The sequence below is a fragment of the Carcharhinus amblyrhynchos genome, chromosome 15 (assembly GCF_965287045.1).
Source record: "Carcharhinus amblyrhynchos chromosome 15, sCarAmb.v2.hapA, whole genome shotgun sequence".
In the NCBI taxonomy this organism is placed as follows: Eukaryota; Metazoa; Chordata; class Chondrichthyes; order Carcharhiniformes; family Carcharhinidae; genus Carcharhinus; species Carcharhinus amblyrhynchos.
This window is the reverse complement of record NC_137338.1, coordinates 68,722,850-68,744,044: the sequence shown is the minus strand read 5'-3', so window position 1 is coordinate 68,744,044 and position 21,195 is coordinate 68,722,850. Positions and strand designations below refer to the sequence as shown.

The window sequence follows — 21,195 nt, the reverse complement described above, 5'->3', positions numbered from 1 at the left end:
TCCTTTTTGATGCATCGATTCTTTCTTCTCAACAAATGGTTTTGAGAAATGCATCTTGTGTTGCCAACTTCAGGGATGAATTTGTGTTTCAGACAGTTAATGGATCTAAAATCAAATATGGCAGCAGAACACGATTTAAATGATCAGATGTAATGGAGTAGTGCTAATAATAAACTGGCCAATTTCAACTAACAGACAATTGGAGAATTCTAGCGGAAAGGCATTTGTCATTCCTGCAGTTAATGTTGAAAGAAAAAATGCTTTCAAAAATAACACATTTATCCTGAAAGCCCAAACTTAATAAAAGGAACGAAAAGCATTTCACAAATTGTAGTCCAGGGAGCAACGGAGATTATCAGTAAGCACATAGCATGCTTTGGGAGATTTGAAATGCTATTCACTTTAACAAGTGACTGTTCAATATGGTTTAATACAATGTTCTAATCATTCCTTACAATAAAAAAACCTTCAAACCTTTGACAGAAATTGCAGGGATTTTTGATAATAGATTTTGTTCTACAGATTATATAGAATTTACAGCATAAAACAGGAACTTCAACAGATCTGTGCTGGTGTTTACACCCTACACAAGCCTCCCCTGCAACCCCATGCAAATTCATTATATGTCATCAATATATTCTTTTATTCCATTTCCCCCCCATGTATGAGCAAACTTCCCTTAAATATTTGAATAGAAAGTTGATTGTGAAAAGCAAGTGTCTTTCCAAAAGTTTCCTTTTCCTGCTCTGGTTGTACCTTTCAGCAATTTGCAAAATGCACCCTATATAAACATATTGATCTCCATACCTTTCGAAATGAGGACAAGTATGATTTCTATAATGTTCCTTCTGAAAATTTTTCCAATATCCAATCATTCCTTTTTTTTAGGAAAATTAACATTATTGCTCAAAATAAGGCTAGATGGATTACAATTTTTGTTAATTTGTTCATGGGATGCATTTATTGCTCATCCTTAATTGACCTCAAGAAGGTGAGCTGCCTTCTTGAACCACTGCTGTCCATGTGGTGTACGTTACACACACAATGCTGTCAGGGAGGGAGTTCCAGGATTTTGGCCCAGTGACAGTGAACGAACGGAGACTGATTTCCAAATCTGTGGCTTGGAGGACAACTTCTATGTCGTGGTTTTCCTATACATTGGCTGCCCTTGTCCTTTCCAACGGTAAAAATTATGGTTTGGAAGGCGCAGTCTAAGGAGCCTTGGTGAGTTCCTGTAGTGCATCTTGTAGGCATTGTAGTTCAGAGGGAGTGAATATTTGTGTTGGGGTGCAATCAAATAGACTGCTTTGTCCTGGATGACATCAAGCTCTTAAAGTGTTGTTGGAGCTGCACTCATCCAGACAAGGAAAGGGTATTCAATCACACTCCTGACATGTGTCTTGTAGATAATGGACAAACTCTGAGGGGTCAAGTGGGGAGTTACTTGCTGCAGAACTCCAAACCTCAAACTTGCTATTGTAGCCACAGTATTAACATGGCTAGTCCAGTTCAGTTTCTGGTAAATGGTAACTTCCAGGACGTTGATATAGAGGATTCGACAATGGCAATGCCATGTATGTCAAGGAGTGATGGCTAGATTTGCTCTTGTTGAAGATGGTCATTGCCTGGCATTTGTGTGGCACAAATGTCACTCTTCAGCCCTGGCCTGGATATTGTCCAAGTCTTGTACCTGGACTTGGACTGCTACAGTATTGGATGAGTTGTGATGGTGCCAAACATTATGCAAAGAACTTTTACCCAGTGTAGGGGAGTCCAAATCTTGAGAGTATAGGTTTAAAAAGTGAGAGGTGAAAGATTGAAAAGGGGCAACTTTTTCCACACAGTGGGTGGTTCTTACATGGAATGAGCTGCCAGAGGAGGCAATAGGGACGGGTACAATTCCAACATTTAAAGAGACATTGGACAGGTACACGGATTGGAAAAGTTTAGAGGGGTATGGGCCAAACACAGGTATATGGGACTAGTTCAGTTTAGGAAACCTGGTCAGCATGAATGAGTTGGGCCAAAGACCCCGTTTCAGTGCTGGAAATCTCTATGCCTGGTATTCAACATGGAGAAGTAATGATTTATCAGCTGAAGGAGTGAGGGCAGTTGCTGGTAACCATGGGTTTCTTTGCCCATGTTTGACTGGATGCCGTAAGACAGGGCATATCCAGGTATGAAATTCCAGGATTTTGATTTTCCAAGGATGGCTACACTTTATTAATGTGTAGGGATGTCCTCCTACTTTTGGTACAATCTCCAAATGTTCCTGAGGAATTTGCAGTGTTGACTGGGCTGGGTGTACCTATATTCTGCCCAATGACTAAGTTGGCATCTGGCGATGTGTTTGGTTTTATGATTACCCTCTTTCCATGGCAATTTGATAGAATTAACTGGTTTGCTCAGGCATTTCAGAAGACAGTTAAGAGAAAAAAAAACACATTGTTGCGACACACATGTAGGCCTGACAGCGCAAGTACAGCAGATTGCCTTCCAAAAAGGACATAGTCACACAATCTGGCAGTCTTATGATCACCATAATTGATACTAACTTTTTAATTCCAGTTTTACTTCATTAATTGAATTTAAATTGCTCAGCTGATGTTGTGGGAACTAACTCATGCATTTGCTTTATTAGGTTAGGCCTAATACTGGTTCAGCAACATTACACTCTCAACAGGTCAATATTTTGGGTGGGATTTTCCCAAAAAAATTCCAAGTGTTGAACTGGCATAGAAACTGGAGTAAATCCCATTTTTCTTCCCAGCAGGAATTTCAAAATAAATCTCCCATACACTGTGCACTGCAGAATGCACTAGCATGGCCTATTCCTGCCAGAGAGGCCGGCAGCATAGTGCTGAGCAGGCTACTGTGCATGCACTGTTCTGTCAGCATCGAGATGAGTACATGTGCAGTAGTCCTACACTGCCAGTCTCCCAATTACTAGCCAGCCCCATGACCCGGCATTGTTGGCCATGTGATCCCCCACCCTGCCACTTTGGGCCAACTTCGACCCCACCCTCCACCCCAACACCCCCCCAAGCCAACCTTGATCTATCCCAGCCCAGCTGTCACGATTCCCCACCATTACCTCAATGGCCATCTCCAGTCGCTGGCTTCCCTGCCTGCTAAGAGTAGCAATGGGGACCTCCCAGCCCCGCTCATCTCCCCCACCAGAGGCACTGCCCCATTAGGCCATGGCCCCTCTGAGCCCACTACCCTGGCAGTGCCCAGTGCCAAAGGCAACCACCCTAGCAGGGGAGAGTTCAGTCCTGGACCTGCTAATCAGATGCAAATCTTCATTCTAAAGTCATCCCATGGAAAGCGACTGGCCTGGATGAGGTAACCAGATGAGCACTCAGATCGTGTGTGGATCAGCTGGTGGGAGTATTCACAGACACCTTCAACCTCTCTTTACAACAATCTGTGGTCCCTACCTGCTTCAGGAAGATGACCATCACCCCAGTACCTAAGAAAAGCCGTGCCTTAATGACTACCGGCCGGTGGGTCTGACATCTATTGTTACGAAATGCTTCGAAAGGCTAGTCATGGCACAAATGAATTCCAGCCTCCCGGTGTTGACGCGATGTGATTTCTGCCCAGTGCTCTGAATGTCAAAGTGAAGAAATTCAATGAAGCGCGGGTAAACGGGGGAAGTAACTATGACTCTTTAACTCTCGGGAGGGAGAGTCATGGTTACAGTAGCTGTGTGAATATTCTCGCTTCTATAACACAGTGAGTCGCGCCTCCCCGATAGTCCCGCCGGGCAACATCGCTGCTACTCCGAGTGAGCGGCGATGGCTAAAGCGACTGGCCGAGGAGTGAACGCGGATGTAATTGTATGTCTGGGCCCAGTCAGACTGCAGTTGCATACAGGTGGGTTGAGTTTGGCTTTTCACTCCATTCATGCGCAAAGGCCCCATCTTGAATTGCCAATCTCTTGTAGCTGTGCGAATCTTCTGGTTTCTATAGCACAGCAAGTCAAGCCGTTCCGCAGGAACCACCTGGTATCGTCTCTGAGGGCACAGGAGATGGTATTTGTTGACTGGTCAAGAAACAAATAGCGGGAGCAATTCATGCCACCCTATGACCACTATCACCCAACTACCAGCTTGATACGGGTGGTATTGCTGGAGTAGTACGTGGCTGAATGTGCGTAACTGTGGTTATCTTGGCGTTCTAAACCGCAGTGAGTTGAAACCTAGCCGATGGTCCCGCAGGGTATGTAGAACCTTAGCCTGGCAGAAGATTGTTCTGCAGGGAATTCAACTAGCAGAGAATTGCCAAACACACTTCTGTACCTGTAAACCCAGCAACCCTCAAGAAACTTTGACTTAAGCAGGTTCCGGCCTGTCCCGGGGATAGTTGGTGATGTGCATTCGACCCGAAGGATGCGATCGCGCCTATCAAGGTAGCAGAAGCCTTACCGAGACCTCCAGCCCAGGCGATCGGCTACGAGGAAAGACGAATTGACCTGTACCTGGTGTGGGGCAGTGAATGGTCGTTGGTGCCCCGGCTTGTTCGTGATGATCACTTGCCCAGATGATGACAAAACGGAGAAGGTTCGCGGGAACCTCGAAAAACTGCCTAAAAATACACTAGTCTTCCATGCCCTGAGGGGTTGGGTGTGGTTAGACTGCGGTCGGTTTACAGCTCCCGGGTTGTGCGAGCGTGTTTCATGTTACGGTTGCGTTGTCTGATTCATTGTGTGTTGCTCGTTGTACTGACGTTTGTGTTACTTAATAAATGATTCTTTTGTAACTCAAATGATGACTTATGGGTAAAAAGCTCCGAATAAGCGAGCACAAACTAACCTTGATGACAAACGCTCCCGGTGGTGTGACTCAATCTGCTTGTGTGCAATTATGGTGGTTGTGGCCGTATCATACCGAGATCAATTTCCCGTTTCTGCCAATCGCCTAAGGGCTGTGGTAACATCCGGTGGACGACGCTCTGATTCCTTTCAGAAGTGCACGTCACTGTCGACAAGCGACAATAAAACTCGGATAAGACGCTCTCCAGAGTGTCTCTCGAAAATAGCCAAATGCCTCGTCATCTACTTAGATCCACTACAGTTTGCCTATCGCCGCAACAGGTCCACAGCAACGCCATCTCCCTTGCCCCACACTCAACACTGGAACACCTAGATAACAAGGATACCTACGTCAGACTCCTATTTATAGACTACAGCTCAACCTTCAACACCATTATTCCCATCTCCAAGCTCTGTGGCCTTGGCTTCAGCACCTCCCTCTGACTGGATCCTGAACCTCCTAACTCACAGACCACAATCAGTAAGGATAGGCAACAACACCTCCTCCACGATCATCCTCAACACCGATGCCCCACAAGGCTATGTTCTCAGCCCCCTACTGTACTCCTTATACACCTATGACTGGCCAAATTCCCCTCCAACTCGATTTTCAAGTTTGCTGATGACACCACTGTAGTGGTTTGGATCTCAAACACTGGCAAGACAGAGTACAGGAATGAGTTAGAGAGTTTGGTGAACTGGTGTGGCAACAATAATCTCTCCCTCAATGTCAACAAAATGAAGGAAACGGTCATCAACTTCAGGAAGCGTAAAGGAGAACATGCCCCTGACTACATCAATGGGGATGATGCAGAAACGATCAAGAGCCTCAAGTTTTCAGGTGTCCGGATCACCAACCACATGTCCTGGTCCCCCCATGCTGACACTATAGTTGAAGCCCACCAACGCCTCTACTTTCTCAGAAGACCAAGGAAACTTGGCATGTCAGCTACGACTCTCAGCAACTTTTACAGATGAACGATAGAAAGCATTCTTTCTGGTTGTATCACTTGGTACGGCTCCTGCTCTGCCCGAGACCACAAGGAACTACAAAAGGTCATGAATGTAGCCCAATCCATCATGCAAAGCAGCCTCCCATTCACTGACTTTGTCTACACTTCCTGCTGCCTCGGCAAAGTAGCCAGCAAAATTAAAGACCCACACATCCCGGACATTCTCTCCTCCACTTTCCAAAAGATACAAAAGTCTGAGGTCACATACCAACCAACTCAAGAATAGCTTTTGCCCTGCTGCTGCCAGGCTTTTGAATGGTCTTACCTTGCATTAAGTTGATCTTTCTCTACACCCTAGCTATGACTGTACCTCTACATTCTGCACTCTCTCGTTTCCTTCTCAATGAACGGTATGCTTTGTCTGCATAGTGCACAAGAAACAATACTTTTCACTGTATGTCAATACATTTCAATAATAAATCAAATCAAATAGGGTCTTCCCAGGTACGCATACCAAAATAAACATCAACTGGAGGATGCTGGAGGAGCATCAAATCAGGAAAAGACTTTCTTTAATCTGGCCAAAACTTTTTGATCCTCCAGTGTAAAGATTGTCCTTGACTGGGTGTTTCAAATTGGCACATTCCAAGGCCAAGGACAATGTGCTGGGGGAGACACTAATATTTGGAGTAGCCACTGCAAAAGATTAATGAACAAAGACCACTGTCTAACGCTTTTCCACTATTGGATACCAAGGGGCTGGAACCTCAGAGTGCACGCACCAGAGAATGCCGGACATGAAATGCATATTTCAAAGATAATCTGAACCACAGGAGGTGCTACATACTGTATTAAAATTCAGTTGAATTTCTTTCACAACACATTTCAACTGTTCTCTATGTTAGAAAACTCTAAATTACATATTTTGTGTGTAAAGATTCCTACATAATGTCCTGTCTCCAACTTTCCCACCCACTCTTCCCATTAATCAACAGCATACTTATCCTCAAAGTATCACTTTCCTATAGCCAATTGGATGATTCTTGACTGCCAAATAGACATGCTTTTCCCCATGCAGGCCGTTTACACTTCATTCTCTGAGTCTATTACCATGTGTCTCTACACATTGTACCAAGTCCAAAGTTAACCTTTGATCTGTGAGCACCTAATCATTATAACGATATACAGGTTCCTATACAACATTTGAGTAGCTTGTTTGGCTATACAGAGGACAGTTAAGAGTCAACCGTGTTGTGGATCTAGAGTCAAATTTGGACCAGAACAGGTAAGGAAAGACCATTTCTGAACTCGATAAAGGCAAAATACTACTGGAATCTAAAACAAAACAGAAAAATGCTGGAAAGTCTCAGCAGATGTCAGACCTGTGGAAAATTTCCAGCATTTTTCTGTTTTTGTTAGTGAACTAAATGTGCTTTTACAACGATCTATGATGATTGTCATGGTCACTATTAGGGAGACTAGTTTCAATTCCAAATTTGTTAATTCAGTTTAAAGACCATTAGCTGCCGTAATGGCATATGCGCAAGTTCATAATGGCATATGAACCCATGTTCCCAGACCATTTGTCTGGGACTCTGAATTATTAGTCCATTGAGATTGTCACTGTTTCCCTCCCAAGTACACAATCTGGGAAGAAACAACATGAAAGAGTTATTTGCTGATGTGCTAATATTTAACAGTTCTATAGAATTACAGAATCCATACAGTGTAGAAGAAGGAGGTCATTTGGCCCATGAAGTCTGCACCGACCGCAATCCCATCCAGGCCCTATATCCGTAACCCCACTTATTTACCCTGCTAACCCCCAACACTAAGGGGCAATCTAGCATGGCCAATCAACTTAACCCATACATCTTTGGAGTGTGGGAGGAAACCAGAGTGCACAGAAGAAACCCATGCATACAGGGGGAGAATGTGCAAGCTCCACAGTGACAGTGACCCAAGGCCAGGATTGAATGCAGGTCCCTGGCCCTGTGAGGCAGCAGTGCTAACCACTGTGCCATCGTGTCACCCATCAGTTCATTAGGGTCTTCTGCTTGTACACCTACTATCTCAGTGGATAACTGCATCCATCATGCCTTACAAACAGGAAGAGCCAGATTCAATTTCTAGTTTGTAGCAGATTTCAACAGGAGGTGCGACAATAGATTGTGTCCTCAGGGTAATAAAGAGGAAAAATGATCAAACATGTTTTCTTTCCTTGATGATTGTCCAGTGTTACAAATACATAACTTTAGGATTAATATATTTTAGGACTGTAACATTTTGTTGATAAGATATTACTCTATTTCAGGAGACCGTAACTTTAATGTGGTATTGATGAAGGAAATCTTGGTCTGGACAACTTTTCAGATAGGCTGAGAGTTACAGATCAAAAGGGGAAATCTTATTGTGTTACAGGGATGTTGGCATTCACTCCTAGAACTATAAATCATGGTTCTGGCAATTACATTATTCATGCAATTTAACAAAAGAAGGGTTTAAAAGTATCCATTTACTATTTTCAAGTAAAAACTAACAAATTTATATTTCTACCTGGGAACAGGCCTGGATGTCACATTGTCACTGGAAACGCACTGTGGGGATTAAGACATTTCTTTGTTTCTATACATCTCTGCTGCATTTGTCAGTCTGTGTCCAGGCTGGCTTGGAAAAGGCACAGACTCTTCCAGCAGCCTGAACAAGGAACCAGAAGGAATTCCGGAACCAGAGGTGTTCTAATTGAGATCACTATGCAAGCATGTGAATGTGGCCCATACTCAAGGTGGGGTAATCAAAATCATAAGGTGCTGAAGTAGGGCTGGAGGATTTACTTAGCTGGACTCTACTGGGAAAATCCCCAAACCCATCACTTCAGAAGATAACTTAGAAATAAGGAGAATTGACACGAATCCCTGGGAGCTTTGGTTTGGTTCCAGGAAAATTGAATGAATCTTCACGAATCTGCAATTTAAAAAGAGATTCATGGTGTAATAATCTTACCGAGGCCAGTTTTCCATCACCAATCACCCATTTATTTACAGCAACAGTCAAGTGCCATTCAATAACTCAGAGTGCAGTTAAGCCCCAAGTCTATCAGCTGCTGGCCTCAGTGGAGCCAGCTGGTTTTAAACCCCACGGTGTTCCTTCCCTACTGGACGAGCCTCCACTTGCCTAATAAGGGAGCTCATACAAATGAGGTCCACAGGAAGATCGATTGCTGATCCCCCAGGGCCATCATAACACATAGTAGAAATTGAAAGCAAAATGAGAAATGTCCTGTTCAGGATTTTGGTTGAAAGTATAAGTTCTTATGAGTATGGTGTTAAGTTAATAGTACTCGATGTTTTTAATTCTGTCAGTAAACGCTTTCCCTAACAAACAAGATATCTTGTGTGTGCTCTTCTCAATTAATGACTGGGAATTTAAATTTCTATTTAAAAGTTGATGGTCTCTACATGGATTATAACACCAGTGACTCCTGCTAAGGCTTTCTGAGTCTATATAGGTCAGTGCCACACCAAAAAGACAATAGTTTTTTCATCTGAAATGACAATACATTGAAAATGTCAGAAACATTGTTATTGTAGCGTGAGGGGCCAGTGGATTTGTATGGATTGACCTTTAAAGGTGGTAGGACATATTGAGAGAATACTTAGCAAAGCAAATGGGATTTTGAGCTTGATACACCAAGGTATTGAGAACAAAAACAGAAAGGTTATGTTTACTTTTTAGAAAGCTCTGGTTAGGCCCCAAATGGAGTTATAGAATCCCTACAGTGCAGAAGGAGGCCATTCACCCCATCGAGCCTGCACCAATCCCTCCCAAGCCCTATCCCGTAAATACATGTATTTACCCTGCCAATCCCCTGACACCAAGGAGCAATTTGGCATGGCCAATCCACCCAACCTTCACAACTCTGGACTGTGGGAGGAAACTAGAGCACCCAGAGGAAACCCACACAGACACTGGGAGAATGTTTGTGTGGAGTTTGCACAGTCATTCAAGGTTGGAATTGAACCCAGGTCCCTGATGCTGTGAGGCAGCAGTGCGAACCACTGTGCCACCCATTCACCACACTTCAGGAACATTGACAGGATCCTTTACAAGGTTTACCAAAATGGTTCCAGGGATGCAAAATTTTATCCACAAGGTTAGGTTGAAGACAAAGGGTCTGATGAAGCATCATCCAGACTTGAAACGTTGGCTCTATTCTCTCTCTTTCAGATCTGCTGAGATTTTCCAAAATTTACTTTTTTTGTTGTGTTAGGTTGGAGAAGCTAGGTCTGTTCTCCTTGGAGCAAAAGGAGATTGAGCAGAGATGTGATTGAAATGTACAAGAAGGGGGTCAGTTTAGCTCAGTTGGCTGTTTGGCTGGTTAATGATGCAGAGTGATGCCAACCGCACAGATTTAATTCTGGTATCAGCATGAGGTTATTCTTTTCAATCTTGCCCCTTGCCTGAGGTGTGGTCATCCTCAGGTTAAATCACACCAGTCAGCTCTGTCCCTCAAAGGGGAATGATGCCTAGGGTCATCTGGGACTGTGGTGACTTTACCTTTACAAGAAGAAAATAGGTCTGGATAGGATAGACAAAGAAAAGCTGATCGAACAGAACAAGGGGGCCTGTGTTTAAGGTTTTGGGCAAGAGAGACAGGGAGAAGGCGTGGAAAAACTTTATCTTTGCAGCGAGTGGTAATAACCTGGAACTCACCAATTTGGGATTATAGAAGCGGACATGATTAATTATTTTAAAAGGAAACTGGAAGAGCACTGGAGGGAAATAAATTTTCAGGGGAATGGATAAAATTTCCACCAGCAGGAGATTGGAAATTACCATAAATCTTGCCAAAGAGCTAGAGAAGAGATGGGCGGGGGGAAGAAAATCATGCAGCGAGTTTGAATGATCTGGAATGCACTGGCTGAAAAGGGCGGTGGGAGCAGATTCAGTACAAGCTTTCCAAAGGTAATTTGATCAATACCTAAAATGGACAACTTGGGTGACAGAGAAACAGCAGGCAAGTGGGAGTAATTAACCTTTCAGAGAGACGGCACTAACATGATAGACTGAAAGACCTCCTTCCTACTTCTGAAATTATTTTCTGATAAATTAGAAAATGGGGAATGCCATAAAACAAGCTACTGACCTCCTTTTGTCCAAGCAACAGCTGATGATCAGCCAATGTCTTTGCAGAATACAAGTGATGCATGAAACAAATCATAAAGCCAAATCTTCAGTCCTGCAGTGTTTTGACTTTTTTACTGAATGTCCAAAATGGTAACTTGCCACATACAAACACTCATGACTCTTACTTTTTTCCTGTGTTTGTTTATTGAAATTATTTTAAAATTTAAAGTAACTATGAATTAATTAGTAAATTAAAACAAAATAAAGATGGTTGGCAGGTAACGTGTTGCAACTGCAGTACTTCAAATCTGGTGGACATCAGTGTAATGCACGGTAAACATCAGCAGCTGAGTATCTGTGGTTTGAGGAGCTTCGATTCAGAGTCAATAAGTTGGGCATTTTGTAAATGGGAGTACAGAAGGGTGTGTTGTCTACCAGATTCGGCACGTCTGCTGGGGCAGGAGAGGAACTTGCAGTGGGCAGGAGAAGGTCCAGTTTTCATGTTTGATGTTTGTACCAACAAACAACATAGATAGAAATAGGAAAGGGGTTCTACATTAGGGGCTAAATTGAAAATCAGAACCTCAAGAGGTTCTGTAGATTACTACTCGAGCTAAGATCATAGGGTAATTAAGATTAGGGAGTTGACTGCATGGCTCAAAGATTTGTGTCAGACAAATGGATTTAAATTCAAAGGGCACAGCACTAATATGGAGGAAAGTGGGAGTTGTGTCATTGGGATGCTTTTCACCTGAATCATACCAGGACCCATGTTCTGGTGAGTTGTATAATTAGGGCAGTCAAGAAGAATTTTAACTAGATTAGCGAATACATGTCATTAAATTATGGAAGATGAGGTAAATTAAAAGAAAAGGCTAAGGAAAGAGAGTAAAATAACAATAAGGGTAACAGTAAACAGAATGTGCCAGGAGGGGACAGAGCATACAAACTTATGAAACAGCAGATAATGCCAGAGCTGACAAAAATAATAAAAAGACAGAACTAAAGGTTCTGTATCTGAATGCCAATAGCATTCATAACTAAAGGGATGAATTGTCAGCTCGAAGCAAAATAAGCAAGTATGATGGATTTGGGCCAGTGTCTGTGGGAGTTTGCGCATTCTCCCTGTGCTTGCGTGGGTTTTCTCCGGGTGCTCCGGTTTCCTCCCACACCCCAAAGATGTGCTCTTAGGCTGATTGGTGTAACAAATTGTCCCTAAATTAGTCTCCCCTCAATCTGGTTTCCAACGTGGAGTGCCATAAGCGTAGACAAGGGTCATGAGTGGAAGAGGGGACTCACAATGTTGAAATGGCGGTGCAAGCTCGTTGGGCTGAAGGGCCTGTTTCCCATGCAGTGTTGTTCTTTGTTCTTTTTTATAATCTAATAGCCATTATGGAGACATGGTTGCAAGATGACCATTGCTGGGGCCTGAAGATTCAAGAGTATTTGACATTTCAGAAGGACAGGAAGCTAGGAAAAGAAAAGAGTTGCTTTGTTACTTAAGCATGACATTTGTACAATAGTAATGGATGACCTTGGCTCTAATATCAGGATGTAAGCTGGAGTGATTTTCTCATTCCGCTGCAGTGCACGGAGATTTGGCTGGACACCAAGTACTCTGGTCTTGCTGCAACAGGGTGTGGCATGAATAGCTGGTAAGATCGCACCAATAGAATCAGTTTGAGTAAAGATAAGAAACTGCAATCGTAAGAATTCAATTGTGGGAGTAATTTATAGATCACCCAACAGTATCAAATCTGTTGGAAGGGATATAAAGGAAGAAGTAATGAGGGTTTGAGAAAGACACTGCAATAATCACATGTAAATTTATTCTATATATAGATTAGACGTGGTCTACAAAGGTATCCTGGAAGAAGAGTTACAAAGAACAAAGAACAACCCAGCACAGGAAACAGGCCCTTCGGCCCAACAAGCCCGCGCCGCCGCATCACCCTACACCTATTCTACCCTGCGTGTCTACGAATAGAACCCCTGACTTAGCCAGATTCAGGGGAGTTCCTAGAACGTGTTCAAGACAATTTCTTAACAGCAGTATATTCTCAAGCCAACTACAGATCAGGCTATTTTAGACATGATAGTGTCCAATAAAGCAGGATTAATTAATGACTCCATAGTAAAAGTGCCTCTAGATAACAGCAATCATAATTGTAATCAGTTTGAGAAGGAACACAATGTGTCTAAGACAGTATTTTAAACTGGCAATTACAAGGGTATGAAGACGGAGTGGGTTCAAGTGAACTGGGAAATTAGGTTAAAGGGTAGGTCAGTCGAGATACAGTGACAGATATTTAAGAAGATATTTCAAAACTATCAGCAAAGATGTATTCCAGTAAGAAAGAAAGATTCAAAAGAGACAAGTGCACCATCTGTGGAAATCTAGTTCCACAGATGGAAAGATAGTGGGCCAGGTCTTCCGAACTCCAGGTAATCAGAGACCAGACATATCTTTGGAGATGTGTGAAATTTGGAAAGGTCCCATCAAATAGGAAAATAGCTAAATTAACTCCTCGATTCAAAAAGGAGGGAGACAGAAAGCAGATAATTTTCAGGCCAATTAGCCAAACATCTGTTATAAGGAAATGTTGGAATTTATTATTCAGGAGGTTATACCAGGACACTTAGAAAATTTTGATGCAATCAGGCAGAGTCAATGTGGTTTTGTAGCAGGAAAATTGCATTTGATTAATTTATTAGAGTTCTTTGAGGAAGTAACATGGATGAAGGGAAACTTGCAAGTGTGGTGTACTAGCATTTCCAGATGGCATTTGATAAGGTGCCACATCAACATTTATGAAGCAAAATAAGATCTCATGGTGTAGGGGGCAACATATTAGCATAGATAGAAGATTGGTTAGCCAATATAAAGCAGGGAGTAGGGATAAGAGTCTTATTTTGGATTTACAAGCTGTAACAAGTGGAGTGCCACAAGGATCAGTACTGTCGCCATAATGAATTTCAATTTATAGCAATAATTTGGATGAAAGGACTGAATGTATGATTACTAAATTTGCTAATGACACAAAAATGAGTAGTGAGGAGGATGTAAAAGAGTCTGCATAGAGGTTTAAGTAGGTTGAGCGGAAAATATAAACTGGTCCACTTTTGACAAGAAATGTATATTGTTTAAATGGGGAGAGGTTGCAGAACACGGAGGTACAGAGAAACACGAATCAGGAAAAGTTAGCATGCAGGTACAGTAAGTGATTAGGAAGTTAAATGGGATGCTGTTGTTTATTACAAAGGGAATATGGTAAGACAATGGCTGAATACTATGTATTGTATTGGTCTCCTTCCCCAAAAAAAAGTGTCAGAAACAATTCAGAGAAGATTTACTTGCCTGATTCCTGGGATGTAGGGGTTATCTTCTGAGGCAAAGTTATACAGGTTGGGCCTATATCCATTGGAGTTTAGAAGACAAAGAAGTGATCTCAGTGAAACACAAAATCCTGAAGGGAGTTGACGGGTGGTTGCTGAGAAGGTGTTTCCCCTTGTGGGAAAGACTAGAACTAATGGGACACGATCTCCCATTTAAGACAGAGATGAGATAATATTTGTCTCTCAAGGGGGTGGTTAGTCAGTGGAATTCTCTTCCCAGAGAGTGGTGGAAGCTGGATCGTTGATTTTTTTATGGCTCAGTTAGACAGATTCTTAATTAAGTTAAAAGTCACAGGAAAGTGAAGTTGAGGCCACAATCAGATCAAACACAATCCAATGAAACAATGGAGTTTGCCCAAGGGGCTGAATGGTCTACTTCTGCACATCATTCATTTCTGTATTAATGCATGTGTGTGTTCAGGAACATCAACTGAACAGAATGATGCCAACAAATACAGCTGTGATCAACATCTAAAAACAAGTCAGTTTACATTCAGAGCAAAATGATTATTTGATCAAGGAATTCCAAGAAATGAAACTATATTGACATGAAGCAATTCAAATAAAGACACATTTCCACAACCTGTGCAAATAAAAGATGAAAATGTAAAAAAATTTAAAATTTAAAAATTTGTACCTGTATAGCACCTTGAAATGTGCAGGTAACCCAAAGCATGGTTATGTGATGTCTTAAAGGAGGAGAGATAAACAAGCAAAGAGGTTCAGGGAGAGAATTTTAGAGTTTAGGACCAAAGCAGTTGAAGGCAGCGTGGGTGTGATCCAAGAGCCCAGAATTGGAGGAATGCAGAAATCTGGAAGTTTTCGTGCTGAAGGAGGTTACAAAAAAAAGGAAAGATCATACTATAAGGATTTGAGCGCAAGATGAGTTTTAAATTTGAAGTAACAAGGAACTGGAAGCCATTATAGGTCAGTGGATTCAGTCTGGACAAAGATTGATAATACTATGAAGATCTAAGTAGGGAGATTTTGATGCCAAAGACATGAGATCAGTCTCAGGCTGAGAATAATAGGATGACAAGTCTGTGAGAAAGCCAATGGAAGTATTTGCTGGCTACAACTGGACAGAAAATGGAATTGGAATTGGGTGAGATAGCAGCAAAGGTAGGCTGGCCCTCAGCAGACTCCTACCTCATTATCCGGTTCCTCAATCAGGTACCAAATATCTTTGAATAAAGCTTCCCTCAAGAAACCTATACACAGGTGGTTTGCTTGTTGTACTCCCCGCACAGCTGTCCCTCGCCACTGGGTTAATACCAGCCTTTATGTGAGCATTAATTGTCCACTTAAAGATTTCAATTGGTGGCAGGGCAGGAAGGCTGTCCACGAGCTATCCTGCCAAGAACTTAATCAGGGTGGAGGCAGAAAGGTGATATGGTCCTCACCCATAATGCTCCTGTCTGTCCGATCAAATGCCTTGCCACCTCCAAATTCGCCACAACGGAGGACTCAAGATACCACCTATCTTCTCAACATGTATCTTACAGTAAATCATAGACAGTAATTACAGCACAGGAGACAGCCATTTAATTCATCTAGTCCATGCTGGCCAGTTGGCTCCCTGTCGAGGATCTAATAAGTCTTATTCGCCTGCATTATCCCGGCGCTCCTATAAGTTTATTTCTCTCAAATGTCCATCCAATTTTCTTTCAAAATTATTCATTATCTCTGCTTCTACTACTCTTTTAGTCAACGAGTTCAAACACCTTCATATTTTAAAAGATTCCTGTTCTTGCAGTATCAATGAGGTTTAACTGAGGCACAATTATTGCTTATTGAAACTAATTGACATCAGACTGCAGAAAAGAAAACACAAGAGCAGAAGCCAGTCCTCAGCATAATAATTGCTAGTTTTGTTTCACATCTGTTACAGTAGGTGAGCAATTGTCGACGCAATTTAAAACTTATGAACAGGTCCTATGGATTTAGGGTATCCATGGCATTGCAGCAATGCAAACACGAATTTAATCTGCAGTACACAAGCTACAGATGCAGAACGAATCAATATCTAATGCACAATGACCACAAATAAAATGTGTGCTCTGCTTGTGATTGGAACACTGGAAGGAAAATACAGGGATAGTGCAGAACACAAAAATAAATGGAAAAATAAAATTAAATCCAGGTGAAATGGAACTTTCAATTAAATCACCAGGCCAGGAGATCAAGTACTCTCAAAGCCTTGCTGCCATTTACAAGGTCAAAAGCCACAAATGTGATGACACATTTGCCAAAAGTGTGTAGAGATAACAGCATAGTAGAATCATGATGCTATTAAAGGCAAAGATGTCTATTTGGCAACCGTACATCCCAACTCAATATCCATTCTTTCCATGTTGTGACTGCAGTGTGTACAGTCTAGAGGATACATTGCCAGGCTGTCAACAGTATTTCTTCTCTTGTGACCTCCACCAATGAGAAGGATAAGATAAACCAATGGTGTGGGAATGTTACCAGCTCTGTGTTATATTCCAAGTCTCACATTATCATGAACCAGACAACCTTCACTGTTCCTTCATCAGGTTGGCTCACGATCCTGAGAATTCCCACCTTGGAAGACTTCATGGCAGAGACCCCGGCTGCTTCAGAGGCAGGGCTAATCACCTGCTTGGAGCAGAATTGTTAGGCATTTGAAAACATGATCTTCAGAGCCAAGAATGCTCAAACTGAGCTAAGGCTTGTATGTTACATTACTGTTCAATTGATCTTTCACTGTTATTTTCAAACAGAAAAACATTGTTCCCTGCCCTTCAGAAATGGGAGCCAGTGGATATGGATGAAGCAGCTGCTTTCTTCTCCGATGTTTCAGGCCAACAGTTGCAACATAACTATCAGATGGACACAGTACCAAATTCAGAACATGGATAGTTTTCTGAAAACTAAAAGGCTATCGATACATAAAATGAATATCTACATAAACTAAATAGTCCAAAGCTCTACAGTTCATTTTGAATTACAAACGCTGCTTTAAACATTAATAAAAATGTTAACATTTACCATTACTTTGTCTTTATTTCATTTTTCATAGGATATATTCATTACATAAAATATAACAATTTGAGCCAAATAATGCAATTACATTTACTTTCAAAAGCTTTGTGAGACAGAGTGCAGCATGGTAAGGTCACAGTCCCTATTGACTGCTGTATAAAGTGTGGAGCTTGGCAATCAGCAAAATAAAATCATACAGGGGCTAACAAAAAAAAAGACGCAAGGTAACAGGTGTTCCCAGATAACATTACATTATGCTACATTTTATTCTAATAATATGCTAACATGGAGGCTGTCATTTCTGCCTATTCCACTGCCTTCAGACACTCTCTACAAACTCCCATATCCTCACCATTTCCCTCAATAGTATTAGGTTATAGAAACTTAGCACATATTCTGAGCTCCTGATCCCATATCCTCCACATCACAAAGACTGCCTACATCATTGCATGCTTCTATTCCTGACTCAACTCACCTATCACAGAATCATCATTCATGTCAACATCACCTCACCAATCAATAACTCCATAATGCTAGCCTCAGAACCTCCATCTTCCAGGGATTTGAGCTCATCCCAAAATTGGGATGTCTTGAACTCCATTCTTCCCCATGTCTTGTTTGCTTATGCATCTGGCCACTACTGGCTCCTGGTTCCCTAAGAAGTGAAATTTGACATTTCCAGCTTTGTGCTTAAATCCTCTTGTTACTCCCCACCTTATCCATTATCAAACATGGCTAGCTCCACCACTGCACCTCCCTCCCCAGCCCCAAACTCTCTCATCCTCCAGTCCATTCTCCTTTCCATCACCACGTCAGTGGCATCTGGACCATTCTAGAACTTCTTCCACCTCTTTTTCCCTGCTCACCTTTCCCAATATTTTTGCCTTTCCCTCAGAATCAATTTTCCATATACTTTGCTGCAGTCAGTTTGAGTGATTTTCTACATTAAAAGACAGTGCATGTGTAGGTTGTGATTATTATTTTGATATTTTCCTACACTGGACTCCCGAAGCAACTGTTCTACTCAGTTTTTAGTTATGGCAGGAGACTTCCAGGAGGACAGCAGAAAAAAGTTAGGGATGATCAGAAAGCATTCCAGAAGTCAAACATTGTCAATTCATGGGAGATCCTTGCTTTGTGACTGACTAAAACGAGGAAGCCTCTGAAGACATGGACAGACTTTGTCAGGAATGTGCAGAGAAGAAGTCGAGGGTTCTGAGGATGGGCAGGAGATAACCAGTGTTGATGAGGGTAATGCATTTGATGTGGACTTTTACAAGGCTTTTGATAAGATTCCTCATGGCAGACTGGTCAAGAAAAAAATGGCCCTTGGGGTCCAAGGCACATTGCTTCCCACGTCTCAGCCAAATTTAATCCAGAGGATGATGGCAGAGGGATGTTTCTGTGGCTAGAAGTCTGCTTCTAGGGGGATTTTGCACAGCTCAATGCTGAGGCCCTTGCTATTTGTGGTGTGCTTTAATGATTTGGACTTGTAGCAGGGTATGATCAAGAGGTTTGCAGATGACAAAAATTGGTAGAGTGCTAAATAGTGAGGAAGATGGCCATAGACTACAGGAGGATATCAATGGCTGGTCAGGTGGCCAGAGCAAATGGAATTCAACCTGGAAAAGAGAGGAGTATTGCACTTGGGGGGGGAAGGCTAATAAGGCTGAGTATTACACTACGAATGGTAAGACCCTGGAAAGTACTGAAGGTCAGAGGGACCTTGCAGGCATACACATAGATTCCTGAGGATGGCAGAGAAGATAGATAAAATGGTGAAGAATGCATATAGGATGCCCTTTATTAGCTGAGGCACAAAATAAAAGAACAGGGAAGTCATGCTGGAACTGAATAAAACACTGGATCAGCCACAACTGAAGTATTGCATGTAGTTTTGGTCACCACATTATAGGAAGGATGTGATTGCATTGGAGGGGTGCGCAGGAGATTTACCAAGATGTTCCCGGGCTGGAGGGTCTGAACTATGAGGAATGGACTGGAGATTCAATCTCAATGAAGGTTGAGAGGGGCCCTGATAGAAATGCATAAGATTATGAGGACCATTGATAAAGGTGGATAGAAGACATGTTTTCCATTAGTAGAAGGGCACATAAACAAGGGGCACTGATTTAAAGTAAGAGGCAGAGGGCCAAGAGGAGAAATTTCTTCAGTCAGAAGGTGGAGAGAGTCTGGAACTCACTGCCTAAAAGGACTGTTGAATTAGAAATAGTTCTCTGCTTTCAGAATATCCCAATGTGCATTTGAACTAAGTGTTTGAAATGTAGTTATTTGTGGTAATGCAAGAAATGTAGCAGCCAATTTGTACACATCAGGATCCCACATGCAGCAACATAACAATAGCCAGAGAATGGGTTAAATCTTCAGGCTCTTCACTCCCGTGGGATCTGTGGTCCCTCTGATGGTGTGTGTGTCCCCCCCCGCCCCCAACGCCACATATTTTCCATTGGTGAGGGGTGGAATCAATGGGAAATTCCACTGATAGCGGCGGGACCGGAAGATCTTGCCAATTGCATGCAGCCTCCTGCCTTCAAGAAAAACATGACGGGGAGGCCAGAGAATCCCAGCAAAAGTCTTTTAAATGATACTGATTGGAGGTACGCTCAGGAAAAAACAGCTCCGTTCTTCTTCAAAACGGTGCCAAACCATAGAAATGATACAGCACAGAAAGAGGCATTTAACTCTTATCTTGTCCATGCCAACCCTTGGGCACCCAGGTGCCCTTTCTAATCCCATATTCCTGCACACAGCCCACAGTCCTGCAACTTACAGCACATAGGGTGCAGATCTAAAATGTTATTTGTCGACCCAGGGAGTCAAATGGGGACTCAAGTTCAATGTCTCAACTGAAATACAGTGGCTGGGATTGTCAAGTCCCACCCATTGCCAGGATCTTCCTAATGTCAATGGACTTTCCACACCCTCCACAGTGGGTCTGGAAAATTCCAGCCAGATTCACTGACAATGTAGCACTCCCTCAGCTGAGGTGTTAGCTTAAGTTATGCACTCAAGAATATGGAGTCAGTTTTGAACCTCAAGCGAAAAGCTTTGGGGGCAAATCAACTTCCAGAATTTATTTCAAAGTGTGTGAAATTGCCAGCTATAAAATTAATTCTCACAAAAGTCAATTAGGTATGCTTTTAAATTTTGAGCTGTATGTTTTTGTTCATCAAAAGCCAGCTGATGGCTGAGCAATATAAATCTGTTTCTATAAAGTAGATTGTCAATGTCAACAACATGTGATTTAAGCATTGGAACAAAGTTCTTCCATCCACATAATATTTTGATATGCAAGTTGGAAACTTAAGCTTTATTTCAATCTTGAGAAAGTGTGGATTGAAACAAGTACAGACTGTGCACGTATTAGTCATTTGCCAATTTGGTTAAGTTCATGAGCCCCTCAGTCCTTTAAATGCTAGCTACAACTTGTAGTTTTACAGCACCTTAACATGGTAAAACATCCCAAGGGACTGTACAGAAACAATATCAAACAGAACACAACACCACGCCGGGTAGTAGGGTATCCGGGAGGCCAAAATTGAAGGAGTACAAAGAAGCTGTAAGTTGTAGGGCCGCAGATTACAGTGAAAGGAGAGGTAAAGCCATGGAAGGACTCGAAAACAAGGTTGAGGGCTTTTTAAATTGAGGCATTATTTGGAGCCGAATCACAATTTTACAATTACAGGATGATGGGCATTTAGGACTTAGCATAAGTTTTGGATGAAGATTTAGTAGATGTCGCATCAACACAGAAATTGTGCATACACAAGCTAGAGCCATCCTGTATTCTATCTGAGCTATATTCTCTATAAAGGTAAAATCCCAGACAATTTAAAGTTACTGAAATCTCACCTCCATGCCTGCTTCCTGCAG

The 21,195-nt window shown here is 42.3% G+C and overlaps 1 protein-coding gene across 4 annotated transcripts in view; it reads right to left on the bottom strand.

Moving 5' to 3' along the window:
* Nucleotides 1-21,195, bottom strand: part of dgkh (diacylglycerol kinase, eta) — a 522,666-nt gene that overhangs the window by 235,238 nt on the left and 266,233 nt on the right. The window lies entirely within an intron of this gene.